Here is an 18,994-nt window from a genome sequence, read left to right as displayed (position 1 = left end):
TATTCCAGCATGGCCTCTGCTTCAGTTTCTTCCTCCAGGTTCCTGTCTTGAGTTCTTGGCCTGACTTCGCTTAATGTTGGTCTGTGATTGGGGCATGTAAGCCAAATAACCCCCTCCCCCCATGATGGTTGGTTTTCACATCAACTTTCCATAAAATGGAAATATGAGAGAATGGAGTCTCCATTGAAGAAGTGCCCTGGTTGTCTTGATCCCTGTGAGAAGACACATAGTAACTATGGGGGGGGGGGGGGGGGTTACCTTCTGGTATACCGTTTAAGTATCCATTTAAAGCAGTGGTTTATAATCTTCCTAACACTGTAACCCTTTAACATAGAATCTCATGTTGTAGTGATCCCCAACTATAAAATTATTTTCATTGCTACTTCATAACTGTAATTTTGCTACTGTCGTGAACTGTAATATAAACATCTGTTTTCCGAATGATCATTGGGGATCGCGATCCACATGTTGAGAACCACTAGTATGAAGGTTCTGATAGAAGAAACATCATCTAGTCTTTTACTTGTTTGGCCTTCCCCCTTGCTGCCAAGTTCATCTGTCCTATCACTGGTGCTGCTGTTTCATTGCTCCCAGCAGAACAAGCGTTCCTGAGTTTTTATCATGAATTATAGCTTAGCAGCTGTCAGGAACTTTCTGAATTCAGGTGCCATATTGGAGTGGTGAGGCACCCAAATTTATGGACTGAGCCAACATTAGGTTCCTGACTCTCTAGTGTGACTCTGTTGTTTTCATTACTTTGAAGATATATGCATACACACACACACACACACACACATACATACGTATATAATTATATAATTTACTTGACTCTATCCTCTAGAGAACATTAACCAATATACTCCTCAAGTTTCTTTTAGTCATGGTATTTTATCACAGCAATAAAAAGGAAACTAAAACTAACATTTATCTTTAAGTTGATTAATTTAATTGCAGTTTTTAAATTTTTAATTTTGTTTAATTTTTTTTGGATGGATGTTTTGCCTGCATGTACAATATACGCGGGCGTGGTGTTAATTGAGGCCAGAAAAAGGAACTAGATCTGTCCATTGTAACTGGAATTACAGATATTGTGAACTATTATGTGTGTGGCAAATGCTTTTAACCTCTCAATTAACTCTGTAGTCCCTATTTACTTACATTTGAGACAAGGTCTAAAGTGTGTGTGTGTGTGTGTGTGTGTGTGTGTGTGTGTGTGTATGTCTGTGCATGCATATGATGTGCAAGAGTATATGAGTGTTTGGCACAGATGTATACATAGGTAGGTGCATTTGCATGTGTGTTGTGTGTATGTGCACGTATGTGATGTTTGTGTGTGTGTGTGCATATAGAGGCCAGAGGGTGGAGAAAGTGTCTCCTTTAAAGGCTTTCAACCTGGTATGTTCTGACAAAATGTCTCATTTGAGCCCGGAGCTCACTGGTACACCCAGTCTTACTATCTAGCTTACTGTAAGAATCTTTTCTCTCCTTCAGCAGTTCTAAGATGATAGGTGGGCCATCATACCAAGCCCATGAGCTTATATGGGTTATTTGGGTTTGACTTCTGGTTCTCACACTTAGATTTTTAAGCCCTTTACTCACTGGGCATTTTCCACAGGTCCCCTATAAAATTTATGTAACCAACCCCCAATGAGCTGAGACTTAGGTGGTCTTTCTCTCCACCTTAAGAGCAGAACTCTGAAGAGCAGTACTTGATGCACATTCCTTAGATGTAGAAACTATATGATCAAATTATTTCACCCTTTTGAAAATGGGAGTAAGTATCACTGCATCTTCTGCAGCAAGTTTGTGTTGATCTGCAATTCCGAAAATCCCCTCACAGACAGGAGGAAAGCATTGTCTCAGTTAATGCATGCAACAGGCCTCTCTTTCTGCACTTCCATCTCTCCTTTGCCTCAGTTTTCCTTCTGGAGGGTGTGCTCACTCAGCTGCCTTTTGTACTTTTCTCCTGTTGTAAAACATGCTTTGTTGTCTTTTTGTTTTATGTTTCTTCGTTATTATTCATGTTCATTTGTTTCCTCAACTTTATTTTTCAATCTTACTGTCTTGAAGAAAATGCTTCTTATTTTTCAACTGTGGAAATCTCTAACTATGGGTGTTTTACAAGCAGTTGCCTATAAGACATCTTCACATCAGTGTGCCCTCTTTCAAAAGTAGCCATGACTGGAAGGACCTGGGAGTTGTCTTGTTCTGTCGAAATACCTGACCAAGAGAAGCTGCTTAAAGTGGGAAAGGCTTCTTTCAGTTCATCGCTTGACATCAGTTCCTAGTGGTGGTGAAGGCTTATGTTTGTGTTGTCCCTGGTGACTGACGCTTCTGGCATGTTTTATGAAGAAGCAGTGAGGAACTGGAGTGATGTCTCAGTGGTTAAGAGCACTGACTGCTATTCTAAAGGACCTGGATTCAATTCCCAGAATCCACATGGCAGCTGGCAACTGTCTGTACCTCCAATCCCAGTGGACCTGACACCTTCACACAGCAAGCAAAACACTATTGCTCCTAAATAAATAAAATAAAAACAAGAAGCAGAAAATGTAAGTATTTTCTTGAATCAGAATTAAATATCAACTTGGCTCACTCTCATGACCCTTTTGTCCAAGGTAGCCCACAGTACCCGAAGCTTTACAGCTCTCCTTAGTAGGGCCTCCAGATGGTGATAAGTGTTCTGACACATGAGCTTATTGGGGATAGTTTACATTGAAAGGGCAGCAGACATCTCTTCCAAGTTTCAAATCATATGTATTGGAGTTTTTTAGTTTCTGCTTCACAGGCCTGCTCTCTCTGTAGTGCTCAGGAGAGCATTAGCTACATGGTCCGATCATTAAGTGTAGAATAAAGAGTGTGGAAAACACAAATATGTGCTCCTTGAGCAACTATTAGCATAGTGCTGTGATGAAAAAAGGAGACACGAGGAGACACTCACTGCACTTTACACCTCAAGCATTACCTCAGAGGATGCAGCTCTCTAGTGGCTTCTCTGGCCTTTGCGGCTGGGCTTTGTAGCAGTCCCTTGGGAGCTGCTTGCACTACAAGGAAGAAGCTTGGCTTCTGTGGCATCAGCAAGTACTCCAGGAGGATCCTTGAGGTTGCAAAGCGGCAGGAGAAGCTGCTGTGCCACATCCTGGGGTAACGGAGGATGCTTGCTGGGTGTGTCAGAGAAGGGCAAGTTGAATTGGAAGTGGTCTCTGAGCTCTGATTTCAGATTAGGACTGCTTATACTCAAATGTTTACTTTTATATATTTTGTAGTCTATTGAGAGGAACACCCTTACAAACATTTCAGTGCTTCGTTTTTGTAGTTTATGAGATCCGTTCAACTGATGCTTTTCCCTTTCAGAATATGTTTATATCACTCTGATGGCCCTGTGTATGTCCTCAAATACTGAAATCCTTGGTTTTAACAAGGTAATCTACCATAGAAGAACATTTCAGTCACTTATCTGAGGACACAACCCTTTTAGGTTGTTATGCCTTACCACTGCCTCTTCAGATAGGGAGTAGGCAATTAAGATGGATATTTGGGGGCAGGGGTCCTGACATCTGTAAAGTAATCTTTAAGCATGTTTTTCAGGTTAATGGGGTGATTTCCAATACAGAAAAAGAAAATACAAATTAAAGTCAGACCGAACGTACCAGTAACTAATTTCTAAGAAAAAACCCAGTTTCTTCACTTGTTAAAAAAATACAAAGAAGAGTTCCATCCTCTGGTCATTGTAAGGAAGAAATAATTTAAAGGGTCAGCATCACAGAAGTACACGATATGTTTTAACTTTATAGCAAATATTGTTATTGATGGGACCAATGAAGCCTGGTGTATACCACATCAGATGGTTGAACAATCCAGCTTGGTCCAAACTACTTGGTGGATGGAGGGAGGGTTAGGTCCTCAGAAGGTTAGATCATAAATGAGTTAGCTGCCCTTTAACTTGTTCATAATTTGTGGCATGCTGAGAACCATGCGGTTTCCCATTTTCTAAAATTAGTTTCAACAAACAGAACCATAGAGTTCTCATTTAGAATTGGCAATTTGTTGGCACCCATCATGTTTCATTTCTCTGCTTTACTAGATTTTTCTCACCCTTTCCTTAGTCCCTAGGAATCTGGCTGTTGAGTGAAATGAGACTGAGCAATAAGATAATGGAAGTGAATGCGCATGTGTATGGCCCTGTGGGTTGTGTTGGTATCCATGGAATATCTGTGAATAAATTTGTCTTGAAGATAGCACAGAAGTTTCTTCTCAAAAAATCTAAAGAATTCTAAAAACAAAATCTTGTACAATTACAATCATTTTTTGTCTCATTTGAAGATAAGAGAGAATTCAGAGATTGACTTTGTATCAGTTATTTGTCTGGCCAGACAGGGATATGAAGTTAACAGTGGCTGTCTTGGGCTGAGATTCTTATAAAAATATTTGAAGGCTGTGAATCCATCTTTACAGTCTATCCCTTAAGTTTGTGCTAAAATGTCTGGTCAAATAAAGACACAGATTATATTATATATATATATATATATATATATATATATATATATATGTAGATTGCTCTGTGAGGAATTAGTTTTGTTTTTTTTTATTGAAAAACATAGAACAAGGGTAGAGATGTTTACTCTGGAAGCCGACCATGGCAGTAGTCATCTCTGGTCCCAGGGTCTAGAGAATAAAAAGAACAATCACTGAAACCAGCACTAGAGCACCATAGCAAGAGTCAGCCAAGAACAACATAGCAAGAATCTATATGAAAGAAAGAGAAAGGGAACTGAAGGATGGATGAGTATGTATGTCTCCATATGTACATATGTACATATAGTACATGATATACACACGCAAACACATACATAGATATGTGTTTGTATGTATGTATATGTGTATATATATGAGAGAGAAAGAAACAATGGGTTTTATGCTAATAAACTCATTTTAAATGGAAACTATTTTAAGTGTCCACTATCTCTACTATAGCTACCATCCTGAACAGTAGAGCTTGGCAGCAGAGCAGACTGTTAAGAATGGGTTGTTTGCCCACGTGCGAAAGCCTGAGACTCGTGGAGTGAGGGACGCCGCTGATTGCCCGGAGCTGCGCGACCAGAACGCAGTGATGAAGCCAGGTTTCAGCCCCCGTGGGGGTGGCTTTGGTGGCAGAGGAGGCTTTGGTGGTGACAGAGGTGGTAGAGGAGGACGAGGCGGACGAGGCGGACGAGGAGGCTTTGGCGAAGGTCGAGGAGACTTTGGTGGAGGCCGAGGTCGAGGTGGAGGTGGAAGTGGAGGCTTCAGGGGACGAGGAGGTGGAGGAGGAGGTGGAGGAGGAGGTGGTGGACGAGGTGGAGGCTTCCAGTCTGGGGGCGGCCGGGGTCGAGGGGTGGCCGGGGAGGCAAGAGAGGAAACCAGTCAGGGAAGAATGTGATGGTGGAACCACATCGTCATGAAGGCGTCTTTATCTGTCCTGGAAAGGAGGATGCCCTTGTCACAAAGAATCTGGTCCCTGGAGAGTCTGTGTATGGGGAGAAGAGAGTCTCTATTTCAGAGGGAGATGACAAAATTGAATACCGAGCCTGGAACCCTTTCCGTTCCAAGCTGGTAGCAGTAATCCTGGGCGGCGTAGACCAGATCCACATCAAGCCAGGGGACAAGGTGCTCTACCTCGGGGCAGCCTCAGGCACCACCGTCTCTCACGTCTCTGACATCGTTGGCCCGGATGGTCTGGTCTATGCAGCTGAGTTCTCCCACCGTTCTGGCCGGGACCTCATCAACTTGGCCAAGAAGAGGACCAACATTATTCCTGTGATTGAAGATGCCCGACACCCACACAAATACCGCATGCTTATCGCCATGGTGGATGTGATCTTTGCCGATGTGGCACAGCCAGACCAAACCCGGATTGTGGCCCTGAATGCCCACACCTTCCTGAGGAATGGAGGACACTTTGTGATTTCCATTAATGCGAACTGCATTGACTCCACAGCCTCGGCAGAAGCTGTGTTTGCATCTGAAGTGAAGAAGATGCAACAGGAGAATATGAAGCCCCAGGAGCAGCTGACACTTGAGACCTACGAACGGGACCACGCTGTGGTTGTAGGTGTGTACAGGCCACCTCCCAAGGTGAAGAACTGAAACTCGGAGCTGTCTGGATTCGAAGAAATGTGTGTTGCTACTGTTGCACGTGTATTTTTTTTTCTATTAAAAGACTCATCTGTCAAAAAAAAAAAAAAAAAAAAAAAAAAAGGAATGGGTTGTTTGCTTTGACTGCATGACTAATTGCCGGCTCTGACTGTCTGTGAAGTAAACTGCTGGCCTTAGGAAGGAATGAGACTCAAAACTTGAAGTGCAGTTTCTGTTGAATGAGTATTGTTTTCACAGCACTGTAAAACTGAAAAGTTGTAAGTCAGGAACGATCTATGTATATGGGTTAGAGTCTGAAATTACATCACTAAAAGGGACTACTATCTGCTCTTAAATACCCGGAAGATATAGAGTTGTCTCTAATACAAAATTAAGTGGGATAATTCATAATAAATCTAAACATGAAGTGAAGTGGGTACTTTATGTACTTTATGATGACCCAGACATAATATAATATGCCAAATCTCTTTTACATTCATTGATCATAGGTCCAACTTAGTGATTAATTGGAAATATTATTGTGAGTACCTTAAAATTTTGTACATATAGTCATAAATCTTAGTATAAGATTGACTCATTGGCAAACTGTTTCTCATGACATTTTGACTAGATGAATTTGTACAGGTTTGGCTGTGAGAAAGCTGGCACCTGGAAAGAAAGTGGGACTCCTTTCCCTTGTCCTTGGTTACAGAAAGAGTCAACAGGTGAAGCTTTTAGCTTTCTGATACTCCTGTGTTTTCTCCTCACTATTCTTGGACTATGAAATTCATTTTCTTTACATAAATAGTTACCTTTTTTCTACATAATCTTGTTCATATGATTTGACCCTTTCCTGCCTAGAGCAATGGAGGTAAATTGGGTAAAATTCTGCAAAGAGTTCCTTGGATGTATAGTAAATCAATACCATACTTATCAGACAAAGAGTGATTATATGAAAATGTTTTTGTCGCAATATCATATTTACTAGTAATGTGTGTTCAATAATACTGCCCATTGCCTGTGCCCCTCTTACCTTGCAGGGCAACCATACTTCATTTTACTTCTATGCTGTAGTAATAAGGGCGGCAGGGCTGCGTCCCCGGCACCCAGCCCTCCCCACGGCTAGCTTTACCCAAAATAATTACACGGAAACTGTATTCTTTTTTTTTAAATTTATTTATTTATTAAGGATTTCTGCCTCGTCCCCACAACCGCTTCCCATTTCCCTCCCCCTCCCCCGATCAAGTCCCCCCCCCCTCATCTGCTCGAAGAGCAATCAGGGTTCCCTGACCTGTGGGAAGCCCAAGGACTGCCCACCTGTATCCAGGTCTCGTAAGGTGAGCATTCAAACTGCCTAAACTGTATTCTTTTAATCACTGCTTGGCCCATTTCTATCTAGCCTCTTCTAGGCTAATTCTCACATATTAATTTAGCCCATTTCTAATCATCTGTGTTGCGCCCCTAGGTGCGCTTACCGGGAAGATTCTAGCCTATGTCCATCCTGGGTTGGAGCTTCATAGCCTGCATCTGCCCAGGAGCCAGGAGCATGGCGTCTCTCTGAGGCGTCTGCTCCCTTGAGGAGAGTTGTCGAGTCTGAGCTCACTTCCTCTTCCTCCCAGCGTTCTGTTTTGTTTACTCCACCCACCTATGTTCTAAGCTATGAGCCCAAGCAGTTTGTTTATTACTTAGCCAATGAAATCAACAGATTGATATATGACACTCCCACATCACTATGCCATTAACATTTTGGTTGGAGGGAGACATCAGCTCAGTTTGGGGCCAGGAGAATTCATCAGTATTCTACTTGCATTTTAGCTTTTTGCTGGGGATCTTCTAAAATGGGACCTTGAGATGTGAGTGCCTGAAATCCTTGTTCTTTCCATTGTAAGAAATGAACTCCGGAGCCATGAGCTCTCATTGTCCTTCAGATGTAGACATTTTAATTCATCACATCGCTATAACCTGATGTTAGCTACCATCTCTGAAATGCAAATCCCATCCCCTATGTCCCTGCTACCTCCTAAGAGGTGACTTAAAAGAACATATAGAAATACTTTTGGCAATCTTTGCTTTCAAGAGATCTGAGAGGTGAGAATTTTGTAATGTATGCCTTCAGTTCTGCTGCAGCAGACTATTCTGATTTCATCAGACACATATAGGCTGGACTACATTAAATTTGATTAAAAGTGTGGATTTTGTTTACATGGAAGAGAGAACTTTGTGCTCTCTTAACATATGCCTCAACAACCCTGATATCAATCAGTGAAAAGTGCAGTGTATGCTGTGGAAATCAATATACCATTCGCGTTAGACACTTTAAAAAGAAGGATAGAGCTTCTGAAGTTAGAAATATGTGTGTCCCCAAATAATTCATCTGAACTCTTCTTTCAGGGCTCCCCTATCTTGTGGTGGTGATGATGATGGTGGTGGGTGTGTGTAGATGTGCAATGTGTTGTTATTGTTGTTGATTGAAGCATAAATCAGCAAAACGAAACATCCAGAGAGCTCACCAAGACTGAGCCAGAAGAGGTGTTTAAAAATGCTAAATGGATGAGCAAACAAATGGATTCTGTGCTTGGCAATGAAGTTGAGCTGCAATAGGAAGCAATAGGTGCCAGGAGGTTCTCATCAATAACTACATTATTCTATAAAAGTGCTTTTTTTTAAAAAAAGTAACTGTTTCTACCAATCCATATACCTAAAAATATTTCAACTGTAAATGATCTGCTAACTGCGGAGTAGGAAAAGGTCTTATTTAGTACTGAACATGTAATTAAACAAACCACAAAATAAGAGCCGTTAGATAAGAAATGGTAAGTTCAAAACAGATAAGTAATATGAGCAACACCTATTTTTAGTGAGGAGTAAGTTTAGTACTCAGAGAGTCGAGGAGTCCTGTTTATAGACTTATTTTTACCCAGTTGTTTGCTCACACTATTCAAGCCCTGAAACATATTAACATCTGCCACTGGAAAGTTTTTATCTTTCAGCTTGGGGCAATGCTCATTAGTGGAAAATAATTTAGACATTTTCGACAAATACAGTTCAAAAATCAAGTAAAGTTTAAGAAACTTCACCATGTAAAAGTAATCCATAGGAAAGGCTTTGGCTATTCCTGTGAAGTGTCCAGATTACCATATAAACTGTAATCAGTGTGCAGGCAGCTCTCTGCCGCATCAATCTCTCTGTAGTCAAGAAATAGTAACATCTCTTTGCAGACTTGGTCTTTAAAACTCTTTCATGTATGTACTTATCATGCTAAAATTAAAAATATTTTCAAATAATATAATTTTTTGAAAAATGCATGCTAAAGCATTTTCAGTGTGGGTACAATTATATAGTAAGTAACAGCAATTGATTTAAATACTCACATGTCTGTGTCTTCAACCCACTTCTTTGGTCTATTTAGTTTGCATTATTCTAGGTATGCTGATAATTTTGGCTAAAAGGAATACTGAGCAGAAGCAAAATAGATGTCCCCATCATTCTACTAAAATATTTGGTTTGATTTCATCACATATAATTTGCCAAGTCTTTACCTACTTTTGCTTGTGTAAGTATGTTCAAGCCACACATGCAATTCCTAATAGAAATAAATATGGATTATAGAAACAGCTATCCTCAATTTTTTGCCTGATTAGATGGAGAAGGTATTGGCTGACTTGAAATAGGCTTGCAGTGAAATCCTGCTATGACCCGAATATTTCCGTACAGAAATAATGTTCTGCAAACACCACTTTCCTTGGTATGTACACACGCTGAACACACTGTGTATGAGACATTGTGCTAAGATATCCTGGACATGGGGCTGCCACTGAAATTCAGAACCTTATTTCTGGCATATGTTTAATTCTTATTTTCTAGATGAGAGAAATGCAACCTATCCACTATTTAAGCAATGGGGCAGATGTAATTGAGAGACATGTTAAGTAAGAGCCAATAATTGTTAAGAATAATATTTTGATTGGCAGGGCTCTTGAGGGGTAAGCCCAGGGGGGAAAAAAACTGAATCCTTGATGTATTTCTTGATGTTTTTCTCAGACCTGGTGAAGAGGTCAGTATGAGAATAATTTTTGTTAACTTAAAAACAAATAATTAAAAGGGGGCGTTTTTAGGATGAATTTTGTTGTTCTAAGTCACTTGAATGATTTCCGGGAAAAACTGCCCGGGCTATTTTCGAGTGTGCGGGAGGGTGTCTGTTCGGGACACTTGTACCTTTCTTCCTCCCAGTCAGGGCTGATCCTTGACAAGAGCGACAGGAAAGGACAAATGTGTGCCTTTGGCTTCTGTGCCTACGGAATGGTTAACATTCCGAGTGTCACCTGCCACTTATAGGGAGATGAGCTTAGTAGATTCCCAGGCAATTAACTTCATGGGAATAAATTAATAAATGAGTGTGCATGCGAAAGAGAGATAGAGAAAATGAGAAGGGAGATAGTCTGTTTTTTCTAATGATAATTCAAATCTGGAGACAAGGTAAATATGTATGATATGTATAATTAGACAGTTATAACACTCGATGCTTAATTTGCCGGAGATAGCGGAGGGAAAGAGAATGAGCTTGGATATCAGACAGGCTTCATCGGATCCAGCCTGTCATTTATTAAGAGTGTACGTGGGCAAGTTCTTTTACCTCACCAACTTTCACATTAAATGGGACCACACCAGGTCTTCCTTATAGGCTTGGCATGAACAAAAGAACGTAGATGCCTATACATGCAGGGGCCTAGAAAACAACTCCAGACTAAACCAGGAAAAGAACACATAAAAAATGTGGGGGAGAACTTCTAACATTTGAAGTAAAGAACTCCCCCCTCCTTCTTTGACAACAACCCAGTTGTGGACATTGTTGTGCGTTACTTTGATAATCTGGTAGACACATGAGTTAAATAAATGTTGCTCATACACCTAACCTGGCCATACTCATAGCCTGTTTTTGGGATGAATGGGAAAGCATGGGAAACATGACTCGTAACAAAGGAATTTATAATGTAGCCATGAGAACTGAGCAATGTTAGACCGTGACACATGAGCAAAACTAACAGCCATAGTTAGCAGTGTGAAGATTTGGTGGAGGAGCACAGAGATAGAAAATATAGCCCATAGGCAGGAGAGTTAGAGGAGGCCATTCGAGGGCCAGGATGAGAGCCAAATGCACACAAGGTACAGCCTCCAGAGTATGCAAAGGGTCTGGGGGTATGGGAGTGGTACTTGCGGTGCTTACATCCACTGGTTGTGTCGTTGAATGTCCTGCTGAAAGTCAGAAGAACTTTTGCTCAGTTCTGGCTTGCTTAGATGTATTTTATCACAAAATTAACTGGTATTTTAGCAACTTATCTACCCAGTGATTTTTTTTTTAAATTAAAGTTCTGCTTTAAAATATGCCATTGTATATATGCTAAATCTCCAACAAGAACCATCATGTTTTCTGGCTTTTTTATTTTGTGGGTTAATGAGATGAAACCAAATATGTCTGCCACTCGTGGTTCTTATTCCTGGTGGAGAGGACCTAAGAATAATACTCTTAAGTTAGGTCCAGGTGAGAAAGCTTTGAAATACACATTACAGGACCTTCAGTAATATATTTCTGTATCACATATTAGACTATATCTGGGTCATCATAAAATACCCAGAATAAAATTTTGTCTTTGGAGCGCCACATTTAGGTCGGCCACTTTCCGCTGGGATGCCAGATTGCTCCTGGGAGCATGCAGGACTCAGCAGGGGAAGACCAAAGTGCATCTGAGAGCCAGAGACAATGGGATTGGATTCAGAGCTAATATCCACATTCTAACGTAAAATATGAAAAGTTCGATAACTCTGCAAAAATCTCCTAAAACCTAATAGCATTCCTAATGGCTCCACTGACATACCCCTCCCTCCCCTTGGGGCCTAGCAATCATCTCAGAGTTATGTGAAATACATTTTCAAAAAGAATTGTCTAGCCCAGTGTCTTTTCTACCCTTTCATTTCCACACCACGCCCATAAAACTGTTTCAGCTTTATTGCCCTGTCCTCGTAAACGCATTCAACTCTCCATTACACTCACCAATGAAGGGTAGCCTGCATGCACATAATTGGAATTGGTGAATAATCTTCTCTGTTGAACTCTGGCCAGCTCCTCCCACTCAGCTTGGACCACATTTCTGTCCGGAGGGAAGACAGGCTTTGTGCTCTGATAAAGCCAGCTTCTAACCTCTCTAGCTAACTTGGGTTCAATAGACACTTGTTCTGACCCTTTATCAAAGAAATGTCTCTTTGTAACTGATGGAGACCAGTGCAGAAAACCACAACTGGTCAAAATGCAAAGTTGCAGAGCCCAATCCCAATGGGATTTACATTTACATTTACAACACAACTCACAGGACCCAAGTCTCAGGGATCAGTGTGGGGGTGGGGAAGATTGTAAGAGCCACAAGGACGGGGAAGTTTGCTGTGAGAGAGTGTCTTCTAGAAATAGTACAGATCACACCCATGAACCCTCAGCTGCATGACTGCCTAAACATGACCTGAACAAGGATGACAACCACAGACAAGCTAACGTGGAAGAGAGAAAGCTCAGGAGGACTCAACCAGAGACAAAGAACTATAGGAAACCAAGGAATGCTGGGAGCAGGACAAATCCTCATCTCCTGGAAAGATCACACCCATTGTTATCCTATAACAAACAGTCCACCATGAAAACATATGTACAAGTAGCAGGTTGTATGTGTGTGTGTGTGTGGGTATGCATATGTATACACATATATGTATATATTCCAGTTAAAGAAAAGGGGATCATAAATATGCACAAGAGTACAAAGGAGAGACACATGTGAGGACTTGAGAGGAGAAAAGGAAAGGGGGAAAATGATGTAATCATAATCTCAAAAAGTTATATATATATATATATATATATATATATATATATATATAGTGTGTCTAAAGCTTAGTCAGAATCTCTGCATTGGATTGCAATCACTCTTTAGGATTGCAAAGAGGGTGTTTGAAGAATCAATAATGGATGTTTCAAGATCCAGAGATGAATGGCACGTTGATGTCAATTGTACCCGCCAACCTCTGCATGAACTCAGACTCGCTGGCACGCACTGGAGGAACAGGCTAGCACATCTCCTCACTCCTTCCTTATTATTTACCGACCACTGTCCCAGCTATTGGTAGCAAGGAGATTTTTCTTCTTGTACAATGTCAACAGAAAGTGCTCAAGTCTTCGCCCTCTTTGAGAAAGCAATTTCTCAAGACAGAAGAGCATCTTTTGTGAGGTCTGGGTAGTGATGAGTCATACAGGCAAAGACTGTAGTCATGAAGGGATCAATTGGAAAATCGTGGATCATTCAAACTGTTCTGCCAGGTTCATAAATGCTGAGAACAAAACTCAGCCCACGGTGAAGAGCATCAGAACCCTAAGACCTTCTCACATTCCAAGGCAGCTCAGAACCCATTTGCCTTTCCCGTGATGTTCCTAGGCTGCTGCTGTGTTATTCTTCTCTTTTCCTACCTTCATTCGCCTTTCTTCACTTCCTTACACCTTTGCTCTCACATTCCATGCTCTTACATCTTTAAGTCCTGCTTCCTATCTTTATATTCAATGTTTTTTCTTCTTTTTCAATATTTTTTGCTTCCTTAAATTATTTATTTATTTATTCATTTATTTATTGAGACAACGTTTCTCTGTCCTAGAACTAACTCTTGTAGACCAGACTGGCCTCAAATTCTGCCTGCCTCTGCCTTCCGAGTGCAAGGATTAGAGGCATGTGGCACCACCGCCTAGCTGCTTCCTTAAATTATTCCCTAAATTTATCCTTTTCCCCTTAGCTTCTTACCCCCATTTTTCCACTTTCTTCCTTCCCCTCTGCTCTAACACCTGCATCCTGAATAGATGTCACAGATATAACAAGGTAGACAGATGCATTGCTGTTATCTAAAGGGCTTTTTAATCTACCAGAAGAGAAAGCAAAAGCTTTGTTTTTGTTTGGGGACATCTGCACTTCACGGCAAAGGGCTGAAGAATATAAATGAGGATTTTTTTTTCTTCTAGCAGCATGAAGTCTCAGCAGGTCTCTCTCAATTCTCTTCCTATTTTACTTGATCAGAAGAGTAAGAATCTTCACACGCGATAGGTTCATAAATACAATGCACGCCACTTGGATCTCAGTACACACAGTGTTTTCAGGAGTGGTGGAAGCCCTCGTGGCTGTCAGTGTGTTCTACCAGTTATCCATCTTCATACCCATTGTGATGCCCATGAGCAGGGCCCGTGCTTGTTTTCATGGGGATCTCAGCTCTAGTTGCTAAAATCTTTATCTAAATCAAAAGTGTTTTTTTTTTTTCCATCCTTGCACCTTCTTTGTAATTAGATGTATAGGTTGGGTGAACAATAAGGGTCCACAGGCAATCTGTGAGGCCAGATGCTCAGTCCAGACTGTGTTCCTGGCCTATTAGTTTTTACCCCATAGCATTTAATACGTACTAGCTCCAATTAGATCTCAATTGTGATTGAGGACAATGGTCAGTGACTTTAGGACAAGCCCACTGAAATGTATGTCTCTCTGAGCTTGTGAAGGCATCCTGGCTTCCATTTCTCCTCAGGAGGAGTTGGATTCTCCATCTGGAACAGGAGTGGGGCTCAAGGCTGCTTGTCCAACAACCAAGAATATAGAGCCACGGATAAAGCAGAGGGAGTGATGCCATAGGCCGTGGATGTCACATGCAATGTGGATCACCAGGTGCTCCCCAGGAACCCTACAAAGAAGACAGCACAGGGCCCAGTACTCCTTTCTGACAGCAAAGAACAATGATTAGGCTCCATATTTCGCAGATCAGAAAACGGAGGAATAGTTGAGAAATCCCCCTTCACCCACAGAGCCGCTCAGGGAAACAAGCCCAGTTTTCAGCCAGTCATGTTCTCTCTTTTGTTTTTTATTTATTTTTTTCTTATGGGGAAGAAAATGTATCCTTTCTGCTTGAGCAAACTTTTGACACCTTCTCAAACCAAGTGCTATGAGATTCTGACAGAAGGGCCACCTATTACAAGGGTTTCATAGGTCAGGAGATAATTCTCAGCTGTTCAAACAAATAAACTTCAACACCACAGGTCACTTGTACCTGATCTTTGTGTCACTAGCACCCCACTGGGATGTCTTGCCATCTCTTCCTAATGAACAGACTAGATTGTGTGTGTGTGTGTGTGTGTGTGTGTGTGCCTATAATTCTATTTTTTTTGGTGTGTTACTGCCATTGTTAAAAATTAGCACTATGATAAAAAATATATACGTGTTATACCATTACCCTCAAGGCAGTTTATGCTAGAATTTAAAATTCACAAGCACCTATGGGGCTGAGACTGCCCAGGTTTGCACGGAGATATCAGAGTCCTCTTGCCCTCATGGAATTTCACAAAGTACACCGCACAATAGAATTTATAGCTATTGTGTATCTCATAAAAGATCCTCTCTGGTCAGTCAGAAGGCCCAGGAAATCATTCTGTGTTTTCGAAGAGCATCAGAGTATGTGATGTGGAAATTCCCAGCTGTCTAGGTCCAGTCCTTCGTACACAGCAGGGCGGCTGGGGAAGTCTAGGCAGCAGGCATACCTAGGAGCATAGTAAGATGTATTCTTCCCACTGGCAGGGACCTGCGGCTTCCCCGTGGAGCACAACCACCAAGCAGCGAGGTCTGCAGCACATTCCTCTATTCCCGTTGCTCTGAGCTAGCTTCTTCCTCCCGCTCCTAGCACAGGGAGCTTCTCCCACCCCCACACACTTCAGAACTTCTGTCTACTTTCAAGTTTTCTTTCTTTGTGTTCTTTTGTGAAGACCGCTTCTCTTCAAGTCTTTCAAAGCTTCGCGGAGGCTTCTCAGAGACACAAAGCTGTGCTTTTGGATCGCAGCCCTTGTTGTTTCAAGTCAGTGGCTGAGAGTTAGACGGATGTGTGTTGGTGCTCACGATGCACTGGGTCCAAAGTGACTGGCTACGGCCTACTGGTGTTCGGGGCACGACTGATTGGCTTATGCCATGTAACCTGTGATTCCAAGACAAGATAGGATTTCAGTATCATGCTGCTTTTTTTCCCATATACTTTTGTAAAAGTTGTTTAGTCAATGCTATTTCCTTTATGGTCAAGAGCACTATTGCTTATGTAGCTTCATTTGGTCACAGGTGAAAGGACCACATGATTTATTATTTGTGCCATGATACTGTTTGACTTTTAAATACCCCATGTGGAGGTGCACAGTGCTTTCAAACACTCTCCAGTACTGGGGCGGGGGGATAATTCCGTGGTCAGATGAGTGTAGAAACTGGAATTGGAATCCCAAGAACTCACTTAGATGCTGGATGACCAATGGTGTCTGGCAGTAATTCCACCTTCAGAAGGTAGGGAGGGGTAGTCAGAGTAAGCTGGCCAAGGAAAACAATTCCAGCAGCAAGCCCTCAGTTTGATTTGGAGACCCTGCCTGCATGAACAAGGGCAAAGAGCTTTCTGCCATAAAATTTGGTCCACTAAAGGCATGAACACATATGTGTGCACACTCACACACACCACCACCAGCACCATCACAGGCATGAACACACATGTGTGCACACACAGAATACTACCACAGGCATGAACACACATGCACACATGTGTGTGCGAGCACCAACACACACACCACCACCACCACAGGCATGAACATATTGTGCACACACACACACACCACTGGCATGAACACATATGTGTCCACACACACACCACCACCACAGGCATGAACATATATGTGCACACACACACACACACACCACCGGCATGAACACATGTGTGTACACACATGCACACCACCATCACAGGCATGAACATGCATGTGTTCTCACACAACACCAACATAGGCATGAACACATATGTGTCCACACACACACACACCACCACCACAGGCATGAACATATATGTGCACACACACATACCACCGGCATGAACACATGTGTGTACACACACGCACACCACCATCACAGGAATGAACATATATGTGTGCACACACACACAACACCATCACCACCACCACCACAGGCATGAACACACGTGTGCATACACACACATACCACAACCACCACAAGCATGGACACACATGTGTGCACACACATATACCACCACCATAGGCATGAACAGACATGTGTCCTCACACACATGCACACACATCCCCAAACACATGCAAACACGCATGCAAAAATGTATACACCGCATGTACATAAGAAAATTGAAGAAGATTTGCAAAATACTTCTCTGGATTCTCAACACAGAGATTTAAGCACAGATGTGTGCTATAAGAAGATAGCAAAAGCACAGGACCCAGAGCCCGACTGTGGAAACCTCAGCACTACACTGGCTGTGTGTGTGAGACTCTCCACTGCTCTACATCATAGACAGTCTAATAGGAAGGATTGGGAATAGAGTAGTGGTTGCTCTCTCAGTCAAGCCTTGTGAATGTGAACTGTGGTGCCATTACTTTACAGAAAGCCCAGACCCAATCTCCCAGTCTGCTTAGTCTTCCAACACATCATTTGTCCTGTCTTGGGAGACCAAGGTCTTTTTGCTTGCTATTTTCTTTAGTCAGAGGACACAGAGTGGTACTTCCCACTTCCTGTGCCTTACCACAGCATTGTCTTAGATTGAGCACTGTGTTCTTCCCTACCAGAAGATCATTAATGATCACTGACTCTAACTTTAACATATTTATCCCCTCTCCTTTCCCTCTTCCCAGCACACAAGGTCAGCACTGTACTGCCCAAGCTGACCCTGAACCCTGGGATCATGCAATCTTCCTGACTCAGTCAGTCCTAAGTAGCAGGGACTAAAGGTACAACTTATATAACTTGAATGTTTATGTTGTTTACTCAAATCTGAGCTCTACATTGCCTTCTTAATGTAGGAGCTGTCTCTCAGTTAGCCAGATAGTGCTCTTGGGTGGTGACCCTGTCTTCATATTGATCACTGACACTGTTTTTCAAATATTTTCACTCAATTTTTATACATTCAAGGTCTATGTCAAAACTTTTCTGGAAATCTGGCTAACTACTTGGGACCAGGGAGGTCATGGATATTGCAGAAAAACCTACAACCACTTTTTTACTAAACAAGCAAAATTTAAAATAACATTCTAAATATTTATCTTTACACCCACAGATAAGTGTTTCTATTACTCCCATCAAGGAAACTTGTCTTTGTGACAGATGTAGACCATCAAAGAAATCACAACAAATCAAAATGAGATTCTGATTCATGCACGGTCACCTCTGTGTTTCTTACGTTAATGTAATGATTTATGCACTGTCCTCATCACTCTCAAAGCTCCAAAAGACAGACTGTCAGTGATGATGGGTAAATCCAGAGACTGTTCTAATACAAGACACTCAGCCAGTGCTGCTATAAAGCTTTTCCTTGCTTTTGATCTGTGAAACAGACATTTCTTACTCCTTCATCACCTAGCCATGAATTCAGTATCATTTTTAATCCAGAGGGAAAAAATATGAGACAAATGAAGTAAGAAAATAAATACAAACACACACACACACACACACACACACACACACTCCACACCACACACATACACACACACAAACACACACAGATGCACACATCAGTAATAATCAAAAAAAAAAAAGAAGCTAGCAACTTGACAGGATATGTGTGGGAAGGGTGGAAGCAAGGATATCAAAAAGGGGGTGAAATGCTGGAGGAAGAAAAGGGAGGGGAAAAGGGATGGAATTCTTTTGTAATTAAAACATTTTTAAAAAAAAAAATTTTAAGGAAGAAGCTGCTGACAGCATGCAGCGTCTCAGTGATGCCACTGATCTCCAGAGGTCTGACTCAGATGAATTTGCTTTTTGTCTTTCTTATCCTTGAACTCAAAGAG

At 41.7% G+C, this 18,994-nt stretch overlaps 1 protein-coding gene and 1 pseudogene across 4 annotated transcripts in view; both read left to right on the top strand.

Annotated features, from left to right (window-relative positions):
* LOC121461879 (limbic system associated membrane protein) overlaps window positions 1-18,994 on the top strand; it is a 2,099,220-nt gene that overhangs the window by 589,677 nt on the left and 1,490,549 nt on the right. The gene's annotated exons all lie outside the window — the stretch shown is intronic.
* Window positions 5,055-6,138, top strand: LOC121461880 (annotated as a pseudogene).

Source organism: Microtus oregoni, unplaced genomic scaffold, assembly GCF_018167655.1.
Source record: "Microtus oregoni isolate MIOR12 unplaced genomic scaffold, Mior012 000023F_ref0000262, whole genome shotgun sequence".
NCBI classification, from domain to species: Eukaryota; Metazoa; Chordata; class Mammalia; order Rodentia; family Cricetidae; genus Microtus; species Microtus oregoni.
Note: the sequence above shows the minus strand (reverse complement) of the source record. Positions and strands in the feature narration are given on the sequence as shown.